The 27770-nt window shown below is 42.3% G+C and overlaps 1 protein-coding gene across 1 annotated transcript in view; it reads right to left on the reverse strand.

Annotated features, from left to right (window-relative positions):
• Positions 1-21704, reverse strand: part of GLI1 (GLI family zinc finger 1) — a 162733-nt gene extending 141029 nt beyond the window's left edge. The window contains exon 1 of the mRNA XM_063952393.1: positions 21140-21704. The gene's annotated coding sequence lies outside the window, so the exon portion shown is untranslated. The remainder of the gene's footprint in view (positions 1-21139) is intronic.
• Between the last annotated feature and the right edge of the window lie 6066 nt (positions 21705-27770).

The following is a 27770-nucleotide window of genomic DNA, read 5'->3' on the forward strand; positions in this document are numbered from 1 at the left end:
GGTATGTGAAAACACAAATTTTTCTCCGCACCATATATGTATAAATGAGTAAAGTACTTTCTATATAACAGTCCTCTACCCCTGCTGTATAGGTCTTAACTGATAATTACCGAGTAGGAATCCTCGCTGGTCTCTGACATCACAGACCGATGACATGTTGAGATTTTCCACCTATTGTAATCTCCTGGTAGACAGCTCAGGCTTTATTTTCCTATTGATAAGGTTTGGACCCCCTCAGAAGAGGCTTAGGCAAAAATCTTTTAGAAAATCTAAAAGATCCCTTATTAATGTGCTGTAAACACCTACATAAGTCATTTATGGCACACCCCTTCCATGCTGGTTCTAGAAGGAAGCTGTCTATTATGAACTCTTAAATCCTGTGTAAACGTATTAGGGAAAGTGTGAACAACTGGTCCGAGTCTGCCTGTCACCTAGGAAGCCATGCAGCAGGTGTGTGGCTCATATCAGGAGGGTAATTAGATGTTAGCTCAAAGCCTTCGATTAGCAGTGGCTTTGACCAATGGATTTAAATCAGCAACAAAAATAAATGCTAGTCCAACCTGGTTTAAAAAAAAATTCTGTTGCCGTTTTAAATCAGGCAAAGACTTTGATCCTCAGCAGCTTTGGCAAACCACGTATTAGTAAATCTAACCGTAGAGGTAGATTTACTAAACGCCAGGTCTTCAAAGCCACAAATGATTAGTGGCTTTAAGCAATGGGTTTCAAACGGCAATAGCAATTAATGCTAAATCAGGCTTCTTTAGCATTATTTACTATTGCTGTTTTAAATCCATCGTTCAATGCTGCCAGTCATCGCTGCCCTAAGTATAATCAATTCTTGGGCCTAATTCAGACCTGATCATAAGTGTGCGAGAAAACACACATCTACGATCAGTTTGCTTGACCTTTGTGGGGACGCCTAGCACAGGGCAAATCCGCCCTGCATGCCGGATCCAGCCCCCCGCCCGCACGGCGGTGATGCTTTTGTATGTTTAGAGTAGCCCTGCGTTGTCCAGACCGAACCCCTAAAATGGAGCATTGACGCCCACAAAATGCAGCGTCGACGCCCCGTTCCCGCCCACCCTCTAGGTCTTAAACTGCATTCTGATGAGAACGCAGTTTAGGACCTTGTACATGTGCGTACCGGCACATGCGCAGAAATCGCTTCATATTGATTTTTGCACATCAGCGGCAGGGTCTGAATCGGGCCCCTTGTTTCATATACACAGCCCTTTGTAAAGATTGAAGCACAATCCAGAAACAGCAGGACACCCTGATTAATCTACTTAATTAATAAAGACAAGAATCCAATGTAACATATTGTAGATACTAAGATGTCATGCTTGTCATTATCAAATATTCAGCCTCTCTCTTTGATGTGTGTTTTACAGTGAAAGTTTACAATCTGTTGAATAGATTTTTTAAAGCAGGAGAGGTGGACATGAACTTTAGAATTGCATCATAATTGGAAAACAAAAAAACATACTGTTTCCTGCTCATTCCATATTGGATGTTGCGAGCAAGTTTTCTCGATGAGCTGTGGAAACTCACGTCATAACCTTCCACTCTGATTTTTAGTCCTACTCCCTGCTGTTTACAACAATCTACAGACCCCAAAACATATAAAATACAAAAAAGGAAGACAGAACTAATGAGTAAATGTCTAGTTGGTTAAACACTGGCTTGTGCATACAGGAAAAAAGAGCAACCTCTATAGTTTCACATACTATCATCAATACATTTAAAGGGACTGTGTTCATTATTTGTGTACTATTTGAGCTAAAAATGCAAAGTATAACTAATTCTGATCATCAATTAAGAATATTTTGTAAACAAAATTACTTTATAGTGTTATCAGTCTGTTCACGTAATATCATGATCATTTACATCCATTTACCAAAGTACAATTCATGTACGACATCCAGTACTAAGACAGAAGGAACGCAAGCAAACATGGAAAATAATAAATTACCCACCATAAAGTGTCAGATATACAGTAGATATGGCAAAGGAACTATTAATGGAACAGTTCAACAGTATTACATAATGCTGTACGGAAAATGTGTGTTTCTCAACAGCCTAACAAAAGCTTAGAAAGTTAGTGATTTGTATGACAGAATCTCTGTTGTCACTGTGCTGTAAACATGACACAATGACAATATACAACTAGATACACATGGAATAATGAGCTAAGGAATTATAAAGATAGAAGAGAATGTCCCAATATACAATGGCTATGATCATGGTCAATCAATTGCTATAGATATAAGTTACATCAAAATCAAGTTAACTTCAGAAATGCTACCCTCTTTTTAAAATAAAAAAGAGACTATCTTGTGAGTGTTCCTGTTCTATCTTTCGTATGCAATCAATAAATAGGCTTAGCCTACTAATTAATGTAATGTTATTTATTTATGATTTATTTATTACCAGTTATTTATATAGCGCACACATATTCCGCAGCGCTTTACAGAGACTATTTGGCCAGTCACATTGGTCCCTGCCCCAGTGGAGTTTACAATCTATATTCCCTACCACATGTACACGCGCACACATTCATACTAGGGTTAATTTTTGTTGGGATCCAATTGACCTACCAGTATATTTTGGGATTGCGTGAGGAAACCGGAGTACCCGGAGGAAACCCACGCAGGTTCGGGGAGAATATGACTGTTATTGAAAATGTTTCATGATGAAATGAAGACAAAAAGCTGTAAAGCAAAAATCACCACAAAACTCCGAGCATATGCGGTAGGGATGGCCAATGAACAGTGGCGGTGTTGCTGTCATTGTGACATTACTTGTGAAGGTATGTAGCCATCGCAAGGTAACCATTTGATGGTTAAAAAATCAATGGTTATTTAGTGTCCATGCACAATGGCATCCTGAAATTCGCACATGCAAAGGAACGGAGCTGTGGACACTGATACTTGGTGTCCATAGCTGAATCAATGTAATTAGACACTGGATGAGCCATAGGAAACAGGTATCCAATGGTGGCAGCCATCATAATCTAGGAAGAATCCTGGACTACAGTACTTCTGCTTCCTCTGTGAAACTGTACTGTCTGAGAATTGCCCTTTTTTAATAACATACTTTTTACACTTTATAATAGTCTAACTCAATAAATATAAACTTTTAAAGGCCAAAATTATAAAAAAAGTACAAGAGCTGCATCTCACTTGCAGAGAATGATTCACTTTATTGTGCGATTAGTCAATACTGAAGAGGTGTATGAGAACCACTGTACAGACACAACAAGATTCTCAGATGGATAGCCCATGGAAATAAGCCGTAGAACCATTTGATCATTCCCAATGAAGGTTCAGCATATATATCATTTATTTTGTTGCATATTTTTATTAATTTGTAATTTTCTTTCTCATATTGCCGTACACATTTGTACAAGTGGAATTACAACCACATACTGTAGATACAAGTTGTTGGAAGAAAATGTGCTGCAATTGAGCGTTTGTGAGAATACCACAAAGTATCCTTCTGAGAGCAGAATGATCCTACTAAAAATGAGGACCCAGCCGTAAGGGAAGCTTACTGTATATACCAATAGGATCAGCTCTTCAACACACAGGTCAGTGGAGAGGAGCCCTGGCAAAGAGCCACTTAATCACTTGCCTTTAAAAAGCGATAACTTTACTGCAAAAGTATATAAGAAAGCAGGCCAACAAAGAGCAGAAGAGAAAGCGGCTTCCCTTGTTGGTACTGAGTGTTTGTTGAAGGACTTAGCTCTTAGTGCCTGCAAGACAAACACAAACACGGCACTTACAGAGCGAAGTGAAAGTTTCCTGTAAAATAACCTCACACGAGTCTTCTGCTGGGAGGGTTCTGCTGAGGATACAAGTAGAAGAGACACATAAGGAGAGGCCTACAATACATGGAATTTGGATTCAGGAAAAAAAGTCCATCCTAGCTGGAAATAGTTGTCTCCAATCTAAACTGCAAATTAAATCGGGGGAAGCCTGGTGGAACAGCGGTAACCAATGTTATCTTGCTGCTTTTTACCCTTAGGTTACATTTATATCAGGGCACTAGAATATGTTCTCTCCATGGGGGAGAAGTAGCAACCAATCAAGTTCTAGATATCCAGTAAATTCTAAAAGTGACAGAAACTGGTTGCTATGGGCAACTTTTGCATCTGTTCTCTTCAGGTTTGATGCATCTCTGTCTGTGTAAGGGGTATCTCCCATGGTAGATCGCATCTAGCTATCATTTATCCAGTACAGTCCATAATATGATAGCTAGAAACTTATTGGTTGCAATGGGCAACTTCTCCACTATTCTCTTTAGAAGGTTTGATACATCCCCCATAGTCTGTAAGCTCCATTGGGGGACTGACAAATGTGTATTAAGGATAATAACAATGACAGTGATGTATAGCAGATGGCCATTGCATCATACTATCAAGATAACTTGCAATCTATTGATATACTGTATGTAAGACATTATGTAGACAGTTAAATAATATGGGATGTATTATTCTAAGTAGAAAATAAATGTAACTTCTATGTTGTGTCTATCATACGTTTGTGGTTGTGTTCCCCCAGATCGCAGCTACAGGGCTGTTGCGGATTTGTTACTGCATCAGTGAATTCATGTAAAATGTAAGCACTAGTATCTTGACCTTCCCAAGTTTAGATTAAAGACATCCACCTCCCCCCACTTTGTGATGGGAATTTGCAAGAGGAGATGAGAAATGAGAAGAAAGACAATGTATTAGTTCACTTGGAGGAAGAGAGAATCTTAAGGACAATGCAATTAATTAACATAATAGACCAATGCAGAGATCCCAGACACTGTATAGGGAGATTCCTCTCCCAGCGTCAACTACTGGGTGACAATTGAAACAGCTGAGTACACACTGTATATTGCGGACTGATACAAGTTGTCCACAATTGCTCCCACATTTCTGCATTGCACTAAATGTGTAATTTTTACAAATTTGCAGAACTGTATGTATCTCTGCATGTGGAACACCCCTATCCATACGCTAGGCTTCATAGTTTTTATCGTTGTCAGTGCACACATACACCAGAACTATCCATGGTGCAAACGTACAACTCTGCAAAGACCACAGCTCAGTAAACATTGCCTACATGGGTATACTCCAAGTATATCTCAGCCCCATTACATCCCCACTTGCAACTGAGAAGTGTATAACGGCTGTGGAACATGCATATTATTATTATTATTATTATTATCTTAGCAAACAATACATCATGGTTACACTGTAGACTGGTAGAAAGTTAGGCTGGGTACACACCTGGCCGATGGTTCACCGACCAATGTAATGACTGGCAGAGTTATTTAATTATGCCCGCGCATTTTCTGACATCATATTCAATTACTGCTACTGCCAACCTATCGCGCAGTTGGTGGGTATCGGTGGGTAGACTGTACACACAGCCAGATGCACTGATATATCTGCAAGATCGGTATCATCTGTGCTGCAGGGCTGGCACAATATGCTTGTGAACGACGTCACTCACAGACATATCCCATCAATGTACTTGCAATATATGATTTGTCATTATAAGTAACAATATATTGCATAGTGTGTGCCCAGCATAAGACTAAAGCTGGGTACATAGAGGCCGACAATTTGAGCTATTTGCCTGATAACAACAAATTATTAAAACAAATCGTTAAAATTGTCATAATATGTACCCATTACATCGCTAGCAATAAGCGCTACCATGAATCGCTAGCGACATCCCGCATCGTCTTTACATGAAGCGTAATCTGGGGATGTCGCTAGCAATGCCACACAACCGAATGGAACATGGCCCCTCTTCTCCGCAGCCGTCGCTCCGTTGCTGCCGAGTGTGTATGCACTTGCCAATACCGGCAGCCCCGCCGGGTCCGCCGCTCCCAATGTCGCTGAGTACACATTATCATTTAATGTGTACCCAGCTTAAGGATTGAGAAGTAAGTACACCATCTGCCAACATAAAAATGACTCAACTGCAATTACTTTGACACTTCTTTGTAAACACTGACATATGGCAACAAACTAGTAAAATGTAATATCTGATAATCAGACACAGCATGCAACATGACACAAGTACTTTCTTATCTGCTGCTTGCATTTTATTTTACCTGCAATAAGATTATTTTTATTGTATATTTCTAGACTACTGTGCTGGTTATTGTCGTATCATGTTTATTTACATTAGCTATGTGTTCAGCACATGGATCCACATCGTCAAAGGCAGCAACGCACTGTGATGGGCATATATATTAACTGGCAACACATTTATCACTCTCATTGCATAGCTATTCATTTGTCTTTTCCTGGACAACCTATAAGTGACCTTGTCCTAACCTTTCCCAGTTTAGTCTAGCCATCTCTGGAATGCATGTTCCTAACCTGAGCCCAGGCCATCCTGTCTAAGGCTACCCATCTCAGCATTCCATATTCCAGTACCTCCCTTTACTTAATACAATGACTTCTCACCTCAATTAACTCTTTGACAGCTCTCCTGAAGGGATAATGTGTAAGTGCTAGAGAAATTGGGTTAATACTGGAATGTGATGGGAGGGATAGTCCTTAATTTGCAGCAGCAAGCTTCCTAATGTAGTCCTTTGTCATGTGTCTGATGGACATGGAGACACAATAGACCTTTAGGGTAAGAATTTCCTTGCATTTCAATAGGTGTACAAATGGTTCCAGGTGTGAAGCAACAAGCAGTGCTTGGAGAGATCAGATCCACATTTCTAGTGATTTTTTGCTTCAAGTAGACTTCCCAAATGTCTGGTACTGGGCTAAAGTCACACGGAAATACCCCATAGAATTGTAAACTAAGTAACTACTACTGTATATTCTTTTACAAAGTTTCCAACATCATCAAGACACTTTTACAGGACTGCAGAAGGTCACTGATGTGCAAGGCCCTGGCTCAAGGCTTTGTGATAATAATTACATAGAAACAAAGAATAATGATACTGGCAGATACAGTTCAAATGACCAATATAGTGTCATGCCTTCATTCTTTATCCTCAGTGAAAGACCTATTTTTATTTTCAGGAATGGAATCTTGTTTAAACCCTTGTATTGCATTTCTCTAGACTAGTGACACAGAACAGTTAAGGGGTATACAGTTACACATGCTGCGATTTGAACTACTGATATAGACACATATCGCACGTGTGTATACAGCTTGTGATGCTGATGCGCGCTCCCGCGGGGTCAGTTTCGCAAGAAAAAAGACTGTGCAGGCAGGTCAATTTTGACTAGAAAGTGTACAATCTAGTATATAGTATAGTCAAAATTGGGCGTAGCAAAAATCACACAGTGGGGTAAATTTACTAAGATGGGAGTTCTATTTAAGATGGGATGTTGCCCATAGCAACCAATCAGATTCCATGTATAAATTTCTAGAAGGTGCTAGTTAAATGAGAAGTAGAATCTGATTGGTTGCTTTGGGCAACATCCCATCTTAAATAGAATTCCCATCTTAGTAAATTTACCCCAGTGTGTATAGTCAATATCGGTGGTTCTGGGCCCCAGGGAGTTCAAGGGAGATCGTATAGTGCAAATCGGCCACATAGGCAGAATCGGTATCCATTTGGATAGTCGACCATGTTGTCGTCGACAGTCATTAGGTCAACCACTATTGGGCGACAGTGACATGGTTGACATTTTTTTTCTTTTGTGGAACTTTGCCATACTTTACGATCCATGTGGATTACGATTGGGAACAGTAACCTGTGCCGAGTGCAGTGGTAGCGGAGCGAGGCACCTTACCTGAAGCATGGCGAGCAAAGCAAGCCATGCGAGGAACCGCGGTGCACTAATTGGGGTTCCCCGTCACTTTACGCAGAAAACGACACCAAAAAAAGTAAAAAATACCATGTCAACCTTTTTATGTGCCGACCTTTCATGTGTCGACCATTTTCATGTGTTGACCATTTGTCCATGTTGACCATGCCAATGTCGACCAATAGTGGTCGACCTAATGACTGTCGATCATAACATGGTCGACCATTCATACCGGAACCGGCAGAATCGCACCGCGTGTATGAGGCACTAGTCCACTACAGCATGAAACAATCTTTAATCATCCATGCCTCTTATCAAATGAAGATAACTGCATTTTAAAGAGTGTCATACACACTTTAGGAACAATACCAGGTTCAGTATAAGGGTCTCATGATGCATCTAGGTTAAAACACTAACAACATTTGGAAATGTTAGAAACTGAGTGGTGCGATAGCCACATAGTGAAGATGAAGATAAATGTACTAAGCATTGGAGAGAGATAAAGTGGAGAGAGATAAACTACCAACCAACCAACTCCCAACTGTCATTTTTCAAACACAGCCTGTGAACTGACAGTTAGGAGCCAATTGAGTGGTACTTTATCTCACTCCACTTTATCACTCTCAAAGGCTTTAGTACTTCTCCCCTAGACCCTAGATCAGTGGTTCCCAAACTTTTTTGAATCACGGCGCCCTAGAGTATCAGATATTTTTCCACGGCACCCCTAAGCCAATAGTTTCATATTGAAAAATTTAGAAAGAAATATTAAATTAAGTAAATTGTCTTTTATAGGTCATCCTTAGGGGTAACTTATGTGGTGAGGGACAAGATTTGCTTCTGATTGTCAATATATTTTATGATTGTCAGCCATTAACACTGGTTTTGCTTTTTACATTGACCATGCAGAATTTTAATTGGTTCTGGACCACCAATCCGAGGCACCCCTGCAAGTGTCCCGAGGCACCCCAGGGTGCCACGGCACACAGTTTGGGAACCACTGCCCTAGATGTTTTATTTCCCCTGTCCCAGTCTTCCTCAGCCTTCTACCCTCTTATTTGCTGTCAGTGCAACCCCTTTTATTAAAAATGGTATAAACCCCCCCCCCCAACACACACACACACACACACACACACACACACACACACACACACACACACACACACACACACACACACACACACTTTGCAGTTAACAGCCACCAATATTACAACGTATCACCAGCATGCAATATCTCAGACATTACGTTAGTAAAGTCTATCATATTGGTGTTAAGGACAGTAACCATCAATGCGTACAAGTATAGTGCAAAATTGTTCCAGTACTGTTCTAATAAAAAGAAGGTATATTTCAGTGAAAGTTTGTGGAACAATTATTTTCTCTGACATGTTACTGTATCTCCAATATATATATATATATATATATATATATATATATATAAAAATGTTTACTTATCTGTTTTTCTTTATTGTTTTTACTTTTTTGTTTTTGTTTACAATGTTTACAGTGTTGGGCTCAACAATGGGAGAACCTGGAGAGGAAACTTAAAGTGCACTAAGCAGACAAGTAGGCTCAGTTGTCCACTAAAGTAGCAGTGCGGGTCCCGACTTTTAAACTTAACTGGCATGGTCAGATTTCATGCAACTGCGTCGTCCCACCCTGTCCCCCCGTTTTTGACGAGGAGATCCATTCTGCAAATGTACATAATATAATGTTTAAATATTTTAAAAAATACTTTTTCAACTTTATTAAATAAAATACATTTTAAAAAACAATGTTTTTAACGCTTTTGAAGGGAAAAATCGTCAGTTAAGTGGTTTTAAGGACTGTTTCCTTAATGATCATTGATTCTATAGATTGTCATTTTGTGAACAAGGCCCTCCTACCTCTATAACTGTCTGTTATTACCCAGTTTTGTTTTATCACTGCTGTTTAGGAACCTGTTAGTACATAAATAAATAAATAAATAAATAACTACTCACAAATAGAGAGTCTGCACACAGGCCCGGCACTACCATTATGCAAACATAGGCAGGTACGTAGGGTGCTAGTGATTAGGGGTTGCAGTGACCATTTTACCGCTCTTTGGTCTAGCAAATGTAACTCCCAGCTGCATGTGCTTTGGGTGCCTGGAGAGGCAGATTAGACTCCAGGGGGCTGCTTCCAATCTGACTTCTTTTCTAGGAAAAGGAGCAGCCAACTTTAGCATTACATGGCCTCATCTGCTCAATGTAGTGAGGTCACACTGCACACCAGAGGAGGAGGAGAGAGAAGAGTGGGGGTCATTCCGAGTTGATTGTAGCTGTGCTAAATTTAGCACAGCTATGATCAGGCACTCAGACATGCGGGGGGACGCCCAGCACACGGCTAGTCCGCCCCACATGTCAGTGCCAGCCCCCCTTCCCCTGCAGAAATGCAAAAGCATCGCACAGCAGCGATGCTTTTGCATTTGAGGAGTAACTCCCGGCCAGCGCAGCTCCTGCGGCTGGCCGGGAGAACCTCTTCGCTGCCCGGGTCGCAGCGGCCGCGTGTGACATCATGCAGCCACCGCGGCCCGCCCCCCAACGGTCTGGCAACGCCTGCGTTGGCCGGGCCGCGCCGCCATCCAGCCCCCTCTCGCCCAGCGACCACTTCTGCCTGTCAATAAGGCAGAGGCGATCGCTAGGCAACGACGGCCTTTGGCCATCTGGCATGCGCCAGCACACTGTGGCGCCGGTGCATGCGCATTTCCGATACGATCGCTGCACTGCGATAAACTGCAGCGAGCGATCGAGTCGGAATGACCCCTAGTGTGCTCTCCATCTTTCTCCTATGCTGCAGTGTCTGGGGGCTCCAGCTGTAATAAGTGGGGATGGTGTGAGAAGGCATAAGGGGAGGTGCACAATGATGTGGCTGTGGGTGGGTCTAATGGACATGTAAGGGACATGTGATGGCGACTGTTCGTATGTGAAGAAGTGTGACTGGCATATGCAGAAGACTAGTGGCCATGTGGAGAGCGCTAATGGGCATGTGGTGAGGTCTGAGATTGGGAGACATGAGAGGAGGTCTGATGGCATGTGAAGAGTGCTGAGGGGCATGTGTCTTAGCGGTAGCAACAAATGTGTTATTAGCTCTTAGTCTCTGATTGGTTGGCTACCTCTGATTAAGCCAACCAGAGGGAGAACTTTCCGACAGAAAGGTGATAGAAAAGTTTGGATTGGTTCTGTATGAGGACCAACCCTGTATTCTGTTCACACAAACGCTCTATACTTATGATTAATTTGTAATAATAATAATAATAATAATAATAATAATTATTATTATTAATAATAATACTACATTTAACTTGTTAATTATAATGGTGCGTCATGAAAAAAAAACCAAGTCATAGGTGTAACAGTTTCAGAGAGTCTGTGAATCACTGGACTAAATGTTGCAAATGTTTTCATGTTTCACACACTATTGTTGAACATTCTAAATAAATAATGAGCATGCTCTTGCTTTGCAATCTCTGCTTCTGAATCTACTAACAACTAGCATGTAAAGTGAGTCCACCACTGACAACGTGTAGGTGTGTACATCCTAAAGTCCAGACAGGGAATTAAAAATATAAAACGACGCTGGCTGTGGTGTAACGCAACTCAGAATCTCCCACTTCACAGCCTAAAGGTCTAACCACACGGCCACCAGGCCTATTCCTTTAAAGCTGCTGCCATTTTACTTCTGAAAGGGATGCTGAGCCAGCCAGCCTGCACTTGGTGTTTGTTTATGTTTGGAATTTGGACATTATTCTGGCAATGCTGGAAGAGAAAGGCACAACTTTAACCCTATGTTGCTATAAAAACAAACTTTTCTGTAAAAAACAGCAGATACATGGAAAGAACAAGGAATATGTTTGGCAAACATGCAGACTTTGTAAAAGTAATGACGATAGAGATGCAAAAATGAAAAACTAGAAATAACATATAGATGTATACATTACATATTATAGATATTTCTAAATTTTAAGTCAAACATATAAAAATAACATAAACATGATATTTTATTATATAAATTTTATGTACACTGGCCCTCATTCCGAGTTGTTCGCTCGCTAGCCGCTTTTCGCAGCAGTGCACACGCTAAGCCGCCGCCCTCTGGGAGTGAATCTTAGCTTAGCAGAATTGCGAACGAAGTATTCGCAATATTGCAAAAAGATTTTTCTTTGCAGTTTCTGAGTAGCTCGAGACTTACTCTTCCAGTGCGATCAGTTCAGTGCTTGTCGTTCCTGGTTTGACGTCACAAACACACCCAGCGTTCGCCCAGACACTCCCCCGTTTCTCCAACCACTCCCGCGTTTTTCCCAGAAACGGCAGCGTTTTTTCACACACTCCCATAAAACGGCCTGTTTCCGCCCAGAAACACCCACTTCCTGTCAATCACACTACGATCAGCAGAACGAAGAAAAAACCTCGTAATGCCGTGAGTAAAATACCAAACTTCTTAGCAAATTTACTTGGCGCAGCCGCAGTGTGAACATTGCGCATGCGCAGTTAGCGGAAAATCGCACCAATGCGAAGGAAAAGAACGAGCGAACAACTCGGAATGAGGGCCATTATTCAGTCTCCTTTACAAATATTTATTGCCACCCGCAAAACATAATGTGTACCATACTAGCCTCTGTTCAGGGACTGATTGAGGGTTCCAGCCACCCTAGGCTAATACAGAAGTGGCTGCCCCCCATTCCCCACCCCTCACCGACAATTTTTTTGCTCATATTCAGCTAAAAATCTGTAATTATGTATCAAAATTTATCGCAGATTCAATTATTGTTTGATAATACAAATTGTATTCCTTCTTACTTCTTTAGGTCTTCACAGCAGGCAGGCGGCAGCATAAGCGATGCTGTTAGTTGCAGGTGCGGTCTGTGTGCTTATCCTGGTCTCGTGATATGGGGTAATCTCACAAGACCAAGCTGAGAGTATGTACCGCACTAGGGTAGCTAACAGCATCGGATTTGCTGTTAGCTGCCTGCATATCTTAGCCTGGGAGTGACAGACAGGACTCGCCCCCTTGAAACTAGGTATGGCCCAGATGACAGCTTAGGGTAGATGAGCGGCAATGGCAGAAATTAGCGGCGCCGGTGCTGCTTAGAGGTAAAAAGAAACCTAATTAATCTATTGTGCCGGCGCTGTGCCCCCCCAGGACCCAGTGCTCCAGACTGCAGCCTGATCAGCCTATTGGTTGATCAGGCACTGCCTCCGTTCTCCGAAGAGAGTAGGCCAGCCTTACATAGCCACTCACTTCCACAGAGAAGTGGGCAGTCTGGGGGGATCAATGATGCGATTCACAGTGTATCTCATCGTCATTACCCCACTTTACAGAACGGAAGTGGGGCTGCAATAACGTGATTCAAGGTAATATACGCCCCCTGCACCTAGGCACCTTCCACCGGAATCTCCCCCACCGGCATCTCCTGTGTGGCCTGGGTAAAAATCCAACAAGTATGGTGTGTTCTAAGGGGTTCTGATGGAGAACAAATGATACTTACTACTCCAAGGAATGGATGCAGCCTTTTTTGCAATCAAAACCATCACAGACAACCTCCATTCACACTAGTGTATGTGTCCTGTGACCTCATATATACTTGTGGTGAGCTCCACGTATATACATGCACTTTACCGTACTAGAACAGACAGCATGGTGAACAATTTAGTTAATTATAAATACTAGCAATCAGTAATATCAGGTATATTTTTTAGCTGAGTAATAAAACTTTATGCAGAATAATGGCTTAGGGTCATTCCATGTAACTCACGTTATATTTCATGTCAGTTAGAAGTATAAATGCACCACACACAGAAATGAAGCTGAAATTCAACATTTTAAAAATATGAAATAATATATAGGGTAAGTAGTCATAATTAATGCTTAGAAACAGAAAAAAGTGTACACTTTTAGTAGTTACATTTTACTGTTTATATGTGTGACTCATGTTACAACAGAATGGACATAGGAACTGAGGGGACTTATATATTTATTTAAACCTGCTCTCCAAATTTTTACAATATGATTGTTATACTATACACTTATACGACCCTAAACGTATGATTGACACACAATGAAAAAAATGAAAATCAATTTTGACATGTTATATATGAATGTGACTAACGTTACATGTCTGTCCACAGTCACAGGGCTCTGATACAAATTACTCAAACCTGTAGAACCACGTGAATTAATCACTGTAGGCCTGTTTATTTTCCTGGTTATCTGTGAAGATGTATAAAATATTTCATCTGGTGATGTTAGCCATATAAAATACGTAAATAAAATATGTGGAAATTAGCCGTTTTTGCATCAACTTCCATATATGTTCAATGTTTACACAAGCAGGAAATCAATATACTATAAATATATACATTTTCAATAAACTATGATCTTTTAGCAACATAAATATACCAAAATCAGTGGTGTATCTAAAATGGGTACAGTGTGTGCGTTGCACACGGGCCTCCGGGGTCAAAGGGGGCCCCCACCACACACCCTGTACCCATTTTTTAAATACTCACCAACCTGCTGGTGGCTCCATCTATCTACAAATCTCCAGTAAATGGCACAGCTCCCATTTTTCCTGAGATTTGCCCTAAGGAAATGTCTCAAAAAATGTATGCTGCATTTCCCCAAAGAATTGAGTAAGCGCAATAGGGTGGACTACAGCTATGTGCTGGGAGGGTGATGGGGACTATGGCTATGTGCTTGGGGATGTGAGGGGCTATATGCAGGGAGGGGGACTATGGCTATCTATGCTGGCAGGGAACTATTGTTATGTGATGGGAGGAGGGTGGGGACTACTGTATGACTGTGTTGGGAGAGGTGGAGACTATGGCTATGTGCTGCGGGACTATGGCTATTTCTTGGGGAGGAGGGGGCTATGGCCATTTACTGGGAGGGGACTATGGCTATGTGCTGCGAGGGGGATGGGGACTATGGCTATATGACTGGGGGGGCTTATCTGGCACTCTGAGGGCATATGTGTATCTGGCACCGTGGGGGCATATCTGGCAATATGACGGCATATCTGGAACCGTGGGGGCATGTGTTTCTGGCAATATAGGGGCATATCTGGCAACATGGGGGCATATCTGGCACTGTGGGGGCATGTGTGTATCTGGCACTGTGGGGGCATATCTAGCACTGTAGGGGCATATCTGTCACTGTGGGGGCATATCTAGCAACACGGGGGCATATCTGGCACTGTGGGGGCATGTGTGTATCTGGCTCTGTGGGGGCATGTGTGTATTTGGCACTGTGGGGGCATATGTGCATCTGGCACTGTGGGGGCATATGTGTATCTGGCACTGTGGGGGCATATGTGTATCTGGCACTATTGGGGGCATATGTGTATCTGGCATTGCACTACTGGGGTCATTTGTGTATCACGCCCCCATTTTCATTGGTCATGCCCCATGTGGCATGTGGCCACATCCATTTTTTGGTGTGCTAAATTTTTTTTTCTACTTGCACCACTGAGTAGTGCGCTGTACTGCACTTCTTTGCACTACTATTTGATTATACTACCTGGCCTTGGGTGGCATTGCCTCCTCAGCCAGGCCAGGCACTACTGATGTCTCCTCAGTGTTATAAGAATTACTGTGTGGGCATAATGTGTAAAGGGAACTGCTAATGTGTGGGCATGATGTGTATAAGGGTTACTACTGTGTAGCGTAATTTGAATTGGGGGAACTATTGTATGGTCATGCCCCTTTCTCACAATATAAGTCCCTTTTTGCACCTGCACCTTCCCTATTTCAAATATGGGGGACGCCAGTCCCTTACTTTGCCAAGGGTGCCCGGACCCCTAGATACACCCCCGATAGGCCTCCTCCTCTGTTAATACACCCATTACTAAAATGTTAGCGGTTATGAGAAATTCAATTTTCATGTATTGTGTCCTATATTTCATGGAATGACCCCTTAACTGGCTCCTTAAAACAAATTAATATACTGTACATTACATGAACAGGAGCAAAAATAATCAGTATCAGTTGTTGGCATTAGAAGAACTGTTAGCTCGCTGGTTTAGATAAGTGCTTTTATCCTGAGCTTCCTGTTATCTTGTTTGCATACAGCACACCATAAGTGTCTTACAAACATGTACCACACAAATGTTGACAGAACAAACAGTATTGTCTAAGGACCTGTCAATATTTGCTTTATTTATTAACTATTTTTGAAGATAAATTACACAATGCATATGATCATAAATTAAGATGGATTTTAAATTGACAGTTTTATTGCTAAATAAGTCATATAAACAAGTCTGATATTAATATATTATAAAAAGGCTTTAAAACATACAAAAACACATTGAAGATTAGTGTATGATTAGAGCTTATTTTGAATTGAGAGAGTGTTAAATCACCTGTCTGGTGACCAACACTCTTCCACTATCGACTGCCCTTAAAGGCAGTGCGCCTCAGTGCGCATGCACCTGTCATATATTTTTCCCAGTGGCACCCGGAATTATTGCAAAAAAACCACAACTTTATTGTTTTTGTATGCACACAGTCCCTAGCTGTGGGAAACCACAGCCAGGTACAGTTCCGTGATCCAGGCAATGACAGCTGCTGAAATCGATAGCTGCAGTTGTCAGAATAGTCAGTGCCACTGACCATTCTTACATTGCCCGGCAAAATGGCACTCTATATTAAAGATAGATAGATGGCCATTGTGAATCTACCATACCCATGTAGAGCAGTTTCACATCTTCCATCTTGGATTCAAAATGAGGCTGCCACTTTCCTGGGAGTCAGTTGAGTCGTGGGAAGGAGACAACAGCAGTAACCGACAATAGGCCAGTAGTCAATGTCCTATGCTGGCAAGATAGTCTATGTCCTGGGGGGCAGTAGTCGGTGTGTGTGTGTGTGTGTGTGGGGGGGGGGGGGGGCGCAGTGTTTGTCTCTTATGACTGCACACACCTTTGGAAAGAACTGAGTACAGTATGATTTCATCACCCATTTACTGACCACGTGCAGTAAAAAAATTGCACAAGGTACAGCAGGCAGATGGGATTACTGTAAAGAATGTCTCCAAAATGTTTCCTTGATCTCCCTTGTCCATTGTCACCAGTATGTAAGAGTTCATATTTACTTTGGAGTGAGATGGTCAATTTTTACTGCCAAAAAGGTTTCACAAACTCTTTTAATATGATTCTGCACCCAGTACATTACAACTGTTTGTATTCCCCAGGAATAATGGAATTGTCCCATAGGCGAATTGCAATTGTGCTGTCTAAGATATGAACCAGGATATCAGCTTGGCACAGAAAACAAATGTTTATGTCACACAACATCTTATAATTAACTGCAAAATTAATAAAATACTTTTTCTTTTCAAAATCTAGTCAGAAATCTCCTGAGCTCTGTAAAATCTGGATTATTAAAATGGTTATTACTGCAAATTCCTTACAAATCATATCCCTCATCATCTGCAGATCCAAGGCATAGTAATAGTTACAGTAATAGTGTCTCTTAATATGAGATATTAAAACTAATTTGGCCAATTAGTTATATAAAACACACTTTTTTAAATTTTTATATCAGATCTCCATAATAATTTCCCCTCAGTAACATTTAATTAAAAGAGCATATTTAATTAGGCACAGGGTTTACTGTGAGGGGAAAAGCTTTCATGTCCGCAGCTATTCAATTATTCCGAATTTTACACTTTCAGTAAACGTAAGGGTTAACACACGCTAACCCATAGATTCAGGAGCCTAGCCAGAAGTTTGTGGGCCCCATAGCAAAATTTTAAAAGGGCACCTGTGCCAAGCTTCTAGAAAAACCTCTCCATAGCGGTTGTTAATTTTATGCCCCATAATAGTGTCCTACTTCATTTCCTGAACCACAGTAATGCCTTGGGTAATGTTATGCCCCATAGTACTGCCCTATTTTATATTATGCCACATTACAGTGCCCTTAGTTCAAATTATGTAACATTATAATGCTCTCCAGTTAATTTTATACCACATCTTGTACAATGATCAGGTCCATAGACATAATTAGATATATTGCAGGCCCCAAGACAAAAGTTTGTAAGGGCCCCTATGTACCACGCAATTGTGATAAATATATATATAGCACGTCTAACTTTGACAGGTAAGTTGGGCAACTATAAGTTCAGGGCCCCATAACAGCTGCACATCCTGCACCTATGGCAGCTACCCCCGTGCATAGATTCCTCCACAAGTGTTAAATGTAGAGGGTGGATTTTAACACAGATTTTTCCTTGAAAATCCTGAGGCTGCAAGGAACACTCACTCTTTTATGGCTTAGTGTGTGGGGTTCCTACAGCTAATTGAATTGTGAAACACTGAGAATTAGCTAACCGAGTATGCCCCAAGTAGTATATCTGTATAACTAATATACACAAGTTATGGCAAACTATACGCCTTAAATTAACTGTAAATTATATTGTAAGGCACAGCTGGTTCTGAGCTTATAAAACGTTAGTTCTGATATTATTTTATTTGTTATTAGGAGAACTTGTGTGCTATAAGGAGTAACATACTCCTACTGCAGATTATTTTGGTTTGGATATTAACAGTCATCTCTGATTCTAGTGATCTGTATAAAACATTAGGCTATGGCCTCTTGCATTTATATGGTTAAAATATCTCTTGCTATCCTTTAGCATCTTTATACAGTACATTATAATTGAAGAAACATTATTTAAGATATTTAGACAGTAGATAATATATCTAACCTTAACATCTGTGAGTCACTTACATAAAATGTTATATTCTAGGTAAGAAGTTAAATCATCAATCTCTATCAAATACCTGTATATAGTATCTCTTTTGTGCAAGCATAAAATCTCTGTACACTCGCAATCACAAAATGACCACACAATATAGGACACAGAAAACAACTAGATTTCCATAGAAAGAACTAATGCTCATATCATCTTAGTAAATGCACAGCATGGGTAAAATGGAACTGATATAACGCAATAGTTAATATTAATAAATTGACTTCATACTTTATTTTACTAATGGAGTCAGTCTATTTATCTAACGTCCGCTTTGTTTATCCATAGTTCTGGACTGTAAACTTGCGGCAACTGCACAGCAGCAACACAACATGTTTATCAAAGCAAATAATCCTATAAAAGGCAAGCTCAAGAGATGAGTAGGCACAAACTTCCAGATGAAACCCGGATTAAGTTATCACTCTATTTTTCTAAGCCACTTAATTTTAAGTCTATTCATTAACAATACTGTTCGCTATTTACCACTGTACAAAAATAAGGTATAGTGAATAGGCGGTAAGAGACGCCAACCATACTGCATGTGTTTATATGACTTCTCTAGGCTACACGTCAACATATTGGACAGGAAAGACACAATATAAGTTTTTTTTGCATAAGGATAAATGTGAGTGACCAGAGAAACAGTCAATACTATGAATAAAGGATCATATGTCAATAATATATTAAAAAAACAACTCTGCTTTCTGTGCATTCTAGAAGCAGATGACTTAATAGAAACACCAAAAACATAATAATAATAATAATAATAATAATAATAATAATAATGTTATATTTTTAAGAACAGCAATACAATAGATAGGTGGGAAACACCTGGCTAATCAGAGCACAACTTGCTCATCTATTCAGGCCTATCATAGGTCAGATATTAAGAGCTCCTGATCAACTTCAGTCTGCTTAGTATACAGTGGGTTGTTAAAAGAGCCATCGTAGGGACCGAACATCTTATTTACATGTGTTTTATGAATATGTACTCTTCACTCTTTGCACGTTCCATTCAATATGGAACCTTAGGCCTGTTGTAAAAAGGGACTTTGTAATTTAGCAAAAACCCTGAAAAACAGAACACTGCAGACCCTAAAAGGCATTAGTATCGCTATAAATCTGAATGGAGAGTGATGAAGAGGTTGGCCAAGTGGTCCTTATCAGCCTCCAACATCAAGCATAATAGTGACGCACTTTGGAGGGAAAGCATATTAAACATGGTTTGTTTACCAGTCAGGAACCCTTTCACTGCTGGTTTCCGCTAATTTAAATAAGCTATGCCTAAATAGAAGTTTTAGATACTATGAACAAAGCAAAAGCGAAAAACAAAGTTAAGATCTAGCTGCAAAGTTACTCCAATAAAAAAATCAAACTGAAACTACAAAATAATAACACTATTTTGATAATATGCTAAATATAGTACATGTGGTTGCAACAATCTCCGAACAACAAAACCAAAGAGGCAAACAGGTTCTGTGGAAGTCAAGAACGCAGACCTAATTAAGCTGGGAATCTGACATATGTTTTTATTTTACTAGTGAAAATTGTATCCATCAAAGACAGCAAAAGTGAAAGAATCCTTAGAGGATTCTTGATCATAGATAGTACATGCTATTCTGTCAATACTGCTAAAGAAGGATTATATCATTAGGCCTGTAATCGTACATAGCAGACCTCCCTGCTAGACAACAGGTGAAGTTTTACAGCCAACTCTGGGACTGGCTATCACAAATTTATAGCCCTCATAAGACATCCAGTATCCAGCTAATGTACAAAAGAGATGGGCTACCATTGTATAAGTCGCTTCACATGAAAAGTGAACCATGGAAACTTGAAAGAGATACAGTGCTCTCTCTCTCTATACACACACACACACACACACACACACACACACACACACACACACACACACACACACACACACACACACACACACACGTATAATCATTATTATTCTCATTATATTTATAGAGCACCAGCATATTCTGCTGCAATTTGCAGTTGGGATATATATATATATATATATATACACCTATCTATCTATCTATCTATCTATCTATACATATATATATATATATATATATATATATATATATATATATGAAGATAGCACTCTGCAGAGCTTGTATTTGGCCAGCAGAATTGATTTGGCCCCTGACTGGCACCAGACCCCATTCACCACTGTAGGATAGTTACTGTGTGTGTGTATATGTATATATATATATATATATATATATATATATATATATATATATACATAACCAAACAATCTGATGTAGCAAGCTACTCTGTGCTGGCACTATGCAAGTAAACTGTATCAATGTTAATTACATTTAGCACCCTGCAAACATTTTCACTTCAGTTACACCCACGTGTGAATGTGTGTGTGCATTAGTCTGACAGCTGAATGACTTCATAGTTCAACATATATAACTTTATGTTTCCCAATAATGAAAGTTTGAACATAGTAACTACAGAAAGCATTCTCCTGACCTTAACATCCAGTGTTATCACCTTCAGAGATCAACAAGTGATTTCACACTGTAATCCTGCTCCCATCAATATAATGCCATGCATGCCAGATGATCATACCTTATAATGAATAACTCCAAAAATGGCACCAGCAAACCTTTTGTGTTACTTTTCCAAATCTTCTTTACATGGAGAAAAATGTTCCTTAAAAATCCACTTTTTGCATGAGTTTGACACATCCAGCATAAGGTTCAATAGAAATATAAAGTAGACAACCTAAAAGATGTAAAAACCATCGTCTTCATTTTTTTTTACTTTCTCCGATCCTCGCTTTACTTCTTGGATATTAACCATTTAAGATGAAGATAGTTTTCAGCAAAGTTTGTGCTTGTCTTGTGCTCTGGCTGCAGTTATAAATATTTCATTCTCACAGGAGGACCACCCTGAAGCAACAGAGGAGTGATCTGATTTCTCTAAAATCTGCCACCTTTTCAGAGTCTGGAACTGAAGCAGTAACTTTTCTTGCAGTTTTCGTGTCCCGTTGTTGCTGAGCTCTAGAAGGTGGCTTGGTTTATGTTCTTTTTGGTGTCTTTTGCTCAGTTTTTAGGGAATACGTTCAAGGCTGAGCAGTCAGACTAGGCACTGTGTGTGGTTGGGATGGGGAGACCCAGAGGATTCTCAGTTCTCAGCATGCTGTCTGTGGTTACTTGGGCTGGAAGGAAGATGTGGAGTGGATATGTGGGATGCAGATTGGAATGCATTAGAGTGAGGGGGAGGAGGAAGGCACATTGAATGAACCACATTCCAGTGGGAAAAAGCACTGAGTAAAAGTCAGGCACAGAAACATTCTAACTGCATACATGATAACATTAAAAAAGCCTAGCATACCATTATTTTCCAGCCAGGTTAAAATCCCATAACAGTTGTGAAAGTAAGGAATTTGACAGTAATTATCATTTCTGCACCTACTAAGTATACCCGTACTGAACACTTACTGCACATAAATGAATGTAACGCTATCTACTGATGTGTCCCTCATGCATGGTATCCGGTCTTTATGTCGACACTCATTAGGTCGACAACTTTTGGTCGACTTGTATTAGGTCGAAAGGGTCACTGGGTCGACATGGCAAAGGTCGACACATGAAAAGGTTGACATGAGTTTTTTTTTTCTTTTCACTTTTTCATACTTTACGATCCACATGGACTACGCTTGGGAATAGTATCCTTGCCCGAAGCATGGCCAATGAAACGAGCCATACGAGGGGACACGATGCACCAACTGGGGTTCCCGATCACTTTATGAAGAAAACAACACCAAAAAAAAACCCCTCATGTCGACCTTTTTCCATGTCAACCTTATCCATGTCGATCTAATGCCCTTATCGATCCTATTTCATGTGTTGACCTAATCACTGTCGACCAATAGTGGTCAACCTAATGACTGTTGACCTAGTTACTGTCGACCCAAACGACCTACACCCCTCATATGTATAGCATCTATACGCCAAAAGGCGCATGACGCCCGGCGTGACTGAGACTCTCTGAGAGGAGTAGCGTACTGTACTTTTCTTTAAATTTAGCATCTTAGTTGCATCGCAGATGCAGCAACGAGATGCTCACGGTGGACTCTGCGATATTAACCCGCACAGGACTTGGTTTTACACATGCACAAAGTCGCAGATTAAGAACAACGGCATTGGCGCGAGGAAAAGCTGCTCACATCAGAGCACTTCTTACACAGATTCAGACTCAGTCGCACACAGATGTACAAATGTCGCACATCTAATTAATCAGTGCAATCTAGCAATGTTGTTTTGTTGCTCCCATATGGTTTTATGCAAATAAGACGCACATTTTGAGCAAGGAAGATGCCAAGTCACCCGGGACACGTGCCGAGAGGGACTATTCTGAAGCCACACTGTATAAGGATACATCTGTATTTTCCAGTTTTCTTCCCCAGAAAAAGCAAATAATGATTTGCATTTGAATAATAAAACTATAGTAAAATTGCAGATTGAAAAGCTTTTTACAATATGCACATTATAAATGTCACAGGAGGTTATTAATGTGCATAACATCACCCTGTAAGAAACGCACTGTGTACCCACTTGTTTTGTACCACCATCAGGGGTGCCAAGAGGGGGAGGAGCAAGTACTAATCACCTGGGCATATTTTGGGTGGGCTGTGACAAATGTGAGGAGGTCACGACAAATGCCTCCACACCTCCTGGATGTGGCCACGCCCCTCAGCATTTTAGGTCTACTGCATACCTCTTTGGTGGGATAGTCCTGCTTTTCAGGTACTCTCCCACCTGTGGGTCACAGTGGAGGCTCCTTCTTAGCTGCTGCTCTGCTTAGCGATGACTAGATGCTGTGTGCATGCATGTGGCGTCTGATAACTGGAGAGAGGGACTGAGGACATGCTCAGCCCCTTCCAGAGTGTTGAGCATGTCCCCAGGATGACAAAAATTGAGGACATGGCAATTCCTACAAGGTCATTCCCATTTGCCATGCGACCATGCTCCCCTTTTCCAGTTATGTGCAAATATCCCTTTTTTTTTATTTCCAAAAGGTTCGGAGGTATGCCTACCATATGTCTCAGCAGCCCTGGCAACTATTCAGCAGAAAAGCACATTTCCAGACACAATCATGTTCTAAAACATTTAACCCATACAAAATGATCAGGAAGTGGCTCTCACCAGTGGAGATGAGGCATGTACTTCAAAGTGATTTGGGCGGATCATCGAACTTGTCGCTGTAAAGACATATTGCGGGGTAACACCAAACTGCCGTTTCACAGAAAGACAGATCCATCAAAGATCCAACTGACTTAGAATTGGACAGAGATATACAGAAAAATGCCTAAATTCATGTCTGTACATGAGCTGTATGCCCAACTCACTATTTGCGTCCATGCACAGAGATCCAACTGATTCAGCCCCAAAATCACCAAAAATGTCACCCACGTTTATGTCATCTGCATCTTCGGGTCTAGCTTACAGCAGCTATCAGCTATAACTACCAGTTGTCTCAATTTTAGCTGTCCAGTCCAAAAAAGGGGCAGAGTGTCAAATGTGGGATTTTCTGTGCAGATTGGGGCATGGTTTGTGGAGTGATATGGGGAGGTTAGGATCAGGGGCCTATTTGTTCCTGATTTGGGAGTTAGGTATTAGCACAAGATGATAGTGCTCTGAAAGGTAGTCACACATCATTATAGGGCAAGATTGCAAACATCTATCAGGCAATGCTGGTAGCTGTGCGACCTGAGCAGGGTACTTGGGGCTTGAATTAGAAGCAATTGCTGCCAAAATCAGTTTACTCATTCACTTAAACCAGCCTCAGCTATGTATTTGGTGGAGGAGAGGAGGAGTAGTAAGAGAGCATATCTCTCTGTAGAGCAGAGGTTCTCAAACTCGGTCCTCGGGGGCACACACAGTGCATGTTTTGCAGGTCTCCTCACAGAATCGCAAGTGAAATAATTAGCTCCACCTGTGGACCTTTCAAAATGTGTCAGTGAGTAATTAATACACCTGTGCACCTGCTGGGTTACCTGCAAAACATGCACTGTGTGTGCCCCCGAGGACCGAGTTTGAGAACCTCTGCTGTAGAGTATGTAGCCTCCTTCACTGCAACCATCCACAGCTTGTAGTAACTACAGCACAAGCAGCTTTAATGCAGGGGGAACAGAGGCTATGAGCAGGTCTAACAGGGACTCCCTTATATTATTCTATGCTGATATAATAATATAAATAATAATAATAATAATAATAATAATAATAATAATATATTATACAAATATAATCAAGGCTTAAAATGGTCCCGAAGAGGTGGGGGTACTCATTTAACCTGCCACCTAACCCACCACCCTCCTCACGCTAAGCGGAGCCGCCAGTGCTAGTGTTTTTGGCACCCCACGCCCACCCCCACTGCAAACTATAAATTAGTGCCCTACTTCCCATACTTTATAAAGGAACATTGATCTCACAAAGAAGCAGCATTGTCACACAATAGTACCTCAATTCAAATTACACCGTACAGTAGAACAATCTTATTCACATTACACCGCATGGTTATGACACTCAGTAGTGATTTTTATTCACGTTGCGCTACACAATGGTACCATTTAGACACATGCCACACAGTAGTGTCCATTATATACAATGCCCACAGTAGTGCCCCTTATACACAATTCCCACAGTAGTAGTGCCCCTAACACATAATGACCACAGTAGTGCAGCTTATACACACAATGCCCACAGTAGTGCCCCTTATACACATCTCTGCCTCTGTCACTCCTCCAGCAGCTCACCACCTGTGTCCCTTCAGCAGCTTTATGCCATATATACCTCCAGCAGCTCCCCACCTCTCTTTTCTCTCCAGCCCCCTCTCATCTTATCTTCAATTTGCACAGAGCCTCCTCCTATTCATGGCTCTTCTTCACTTCAGCAGCGGTGGCAGCATAACATCACATACGCTGTGCTGAAAAAGGAAGCCACTGGGACCTGAGGAGGGGATGAATGCTGTCCAACAGGCAAACCATGTGTGTGAGTACCAGGACTGGTGGGCTGTAGATGGAGCAGGACCATGGAGCCACCAGGACCTGAGGAAGGGGGAGGTGGCTGCAGCTCATCAGTAACACTAGCGCCGCCTGCATAATCGATCAGTGACGTGCGGTGAGGTCACTGCCTGGTGAGGCAAACATGAAGGTGGGTCTGATCATCCCCTGCCACACTGCACCCACCTGCGCCACCACATCCTGCTACACTGAACCCACCTGCAACGCCACCTCCTACCACACTGCATCCACCTGCACTGGCACCCCCTGTCACACTGTGCCGCCACCTTCTGCCACATTGCATCCACCTGCACTGGCACCCCCAGTCACACTGTGCCGCCATCTTCTGCCACACTGCATCCACCTGCACTGGCACCCCCTGTCACACTGTGCCGCCACCTTCTGCCACACTGCATCCACCTGCACTGGCACCCCCTGTCACACTGTGCCGCCATCTTCTGCCACACTGCATCCACCTGCACTGGCACCCCCTGTCACACTGTGCCGCCACCTTCTGCCACACTGCATCCACCTGCACTGGCACCCCCTGTCACACTGTGCCGCCACCTTCTGTCACACTGCATCCACCTGCACTGGCACCCCCTGTCACACTGTGCCGCCACCTTCTGCCACACTGCATCCACCTGCACTGGCACCCCCTGTCACACTGTGCCGCCACCTTCTGCCACACTGCATCCACCTGCACTGGCACCCCCTGTCACACTGTGCCGCCACCTTCTGCCACACTGCACCCACCGACACTGCCACCCCCTACCACACTGCACTACCACTCTTGCCATACTGCACCCACCGACACCACTTGCCACTCTGCACATACCTGCACCGCTACCCTCTACCAATCTCTGCCCACCTACACCGTCACCTCCTGCCACTTTGTGCCCACCTGCCCTGCCACGGTGCACCCAGCTGGCAAATACAGCAGTACCGGCAGCCCCCCCCCCCCCAGCAGCTGCTGGCATCCTCCCTTTTGTCCACCCCTACCCCGGGCAGCCTGCAACCCCCCCCCCCCTCCCGCATCAGCCTGAAACGATCCCCTCTCCCCCACTGCAGGAGCCTGCAACACACACTCTCTCCCCCCTGTAGCAGCCAGCAACCCCCCTCTCTCCCCCCGCAGCAGCCGGCAACCCTCCTGTCTCCCCCTGCAGCACACGTCCGGCAACTCGATTCTCTCCCCCCCTGCTGCAGCGGCCAGCAGCCCGATTCTCTCCCCCCCCCCCACCCCCCCCCCCGCAGCAGCAGCCGGCAACCCGATTCTCTCCCCCCCTGCTGCAGCGGCCGGCAACCCAATTCTCTCCCCCCAGCAGCAGTGGCCAGCAACCCTCACCCATCACCTGCAGAATGTCTGTTTGCCGTGAGCAGTCAGCAAACCTCCGCTCTGTTCCCCAGCAGCTCTCTTCTCCTGTAGTGGCCGTATACGGGATGAAGAACATGGCCGGCCTGGGGATCATTTGGCATTCCGCCCCTTCAGCGCTGTCCAATGAGGTGGGTGGAAGGCACAGCCCCATCAATGAGGCAGCTCTGAGGGTGCCGCTTCACCTCTTTTTTTCCGATGGGCTTTTACTGGCTACGGCTTTGCCCCGCCCCCTGCCCGCCCCAAGCTTCAGATACTTTATTATAGTCAGTGGGAGGCAGCGCTCTCGCTGCCTCCCATCTAGATTTGGCAGCATTTTAAACAGCATTAATAATTAAAATAATACAAACAAGATATGTATCTCACAGAATATGTGTTCTAAATATCTTCTGTGTATTATTTTAATCATTATTACAGGGGAGGCACTGCCTCCCCTGCCTCCCCTGACTGCACGTCCCTGTAATCGATTGACATAGGTGATGGGGCCGGCTTTTCTGTTGGAATTGCTGTGCAGGGCAATGGAGGAGGTGGAACTAGTTCCCCTACCATTACAGGTGGTGGAGCTCAGTTCCACCTCGTTCACCCCCACTTTAACCCCTGAATATAATAATAATTTTTACAGCATCAACTGTAAGTTTATTATTATTATTATTATTATTATCCTTTATTTATATGGCGCCACAAGGGATCCACAGCGCCCATTACACAGTACATAATAAAATGAGCAAACAAGAAAACCGCACTTACAGTACAGGACAATATAGGACAGGTATAGAAAACCCGGGGTTAGGTGCCATCAAAGGGAGTAAGGCGTATAAGAT

This window comes from Pseudophryne corroboree, chromosome 2, assembly GCF_028390025.1.
Source record: "Pseudophryne corroboree isolate aPseCor3 chromosome 2, aPseCor3.hap2, whole genome shotgun sequence".
Lineage (NCBI taxonomy): Eukaryota > Metazoa > Chordata > Amphibia > Anura > Myobatrachidae > Pseudophryne > Pseudophryne corroboree.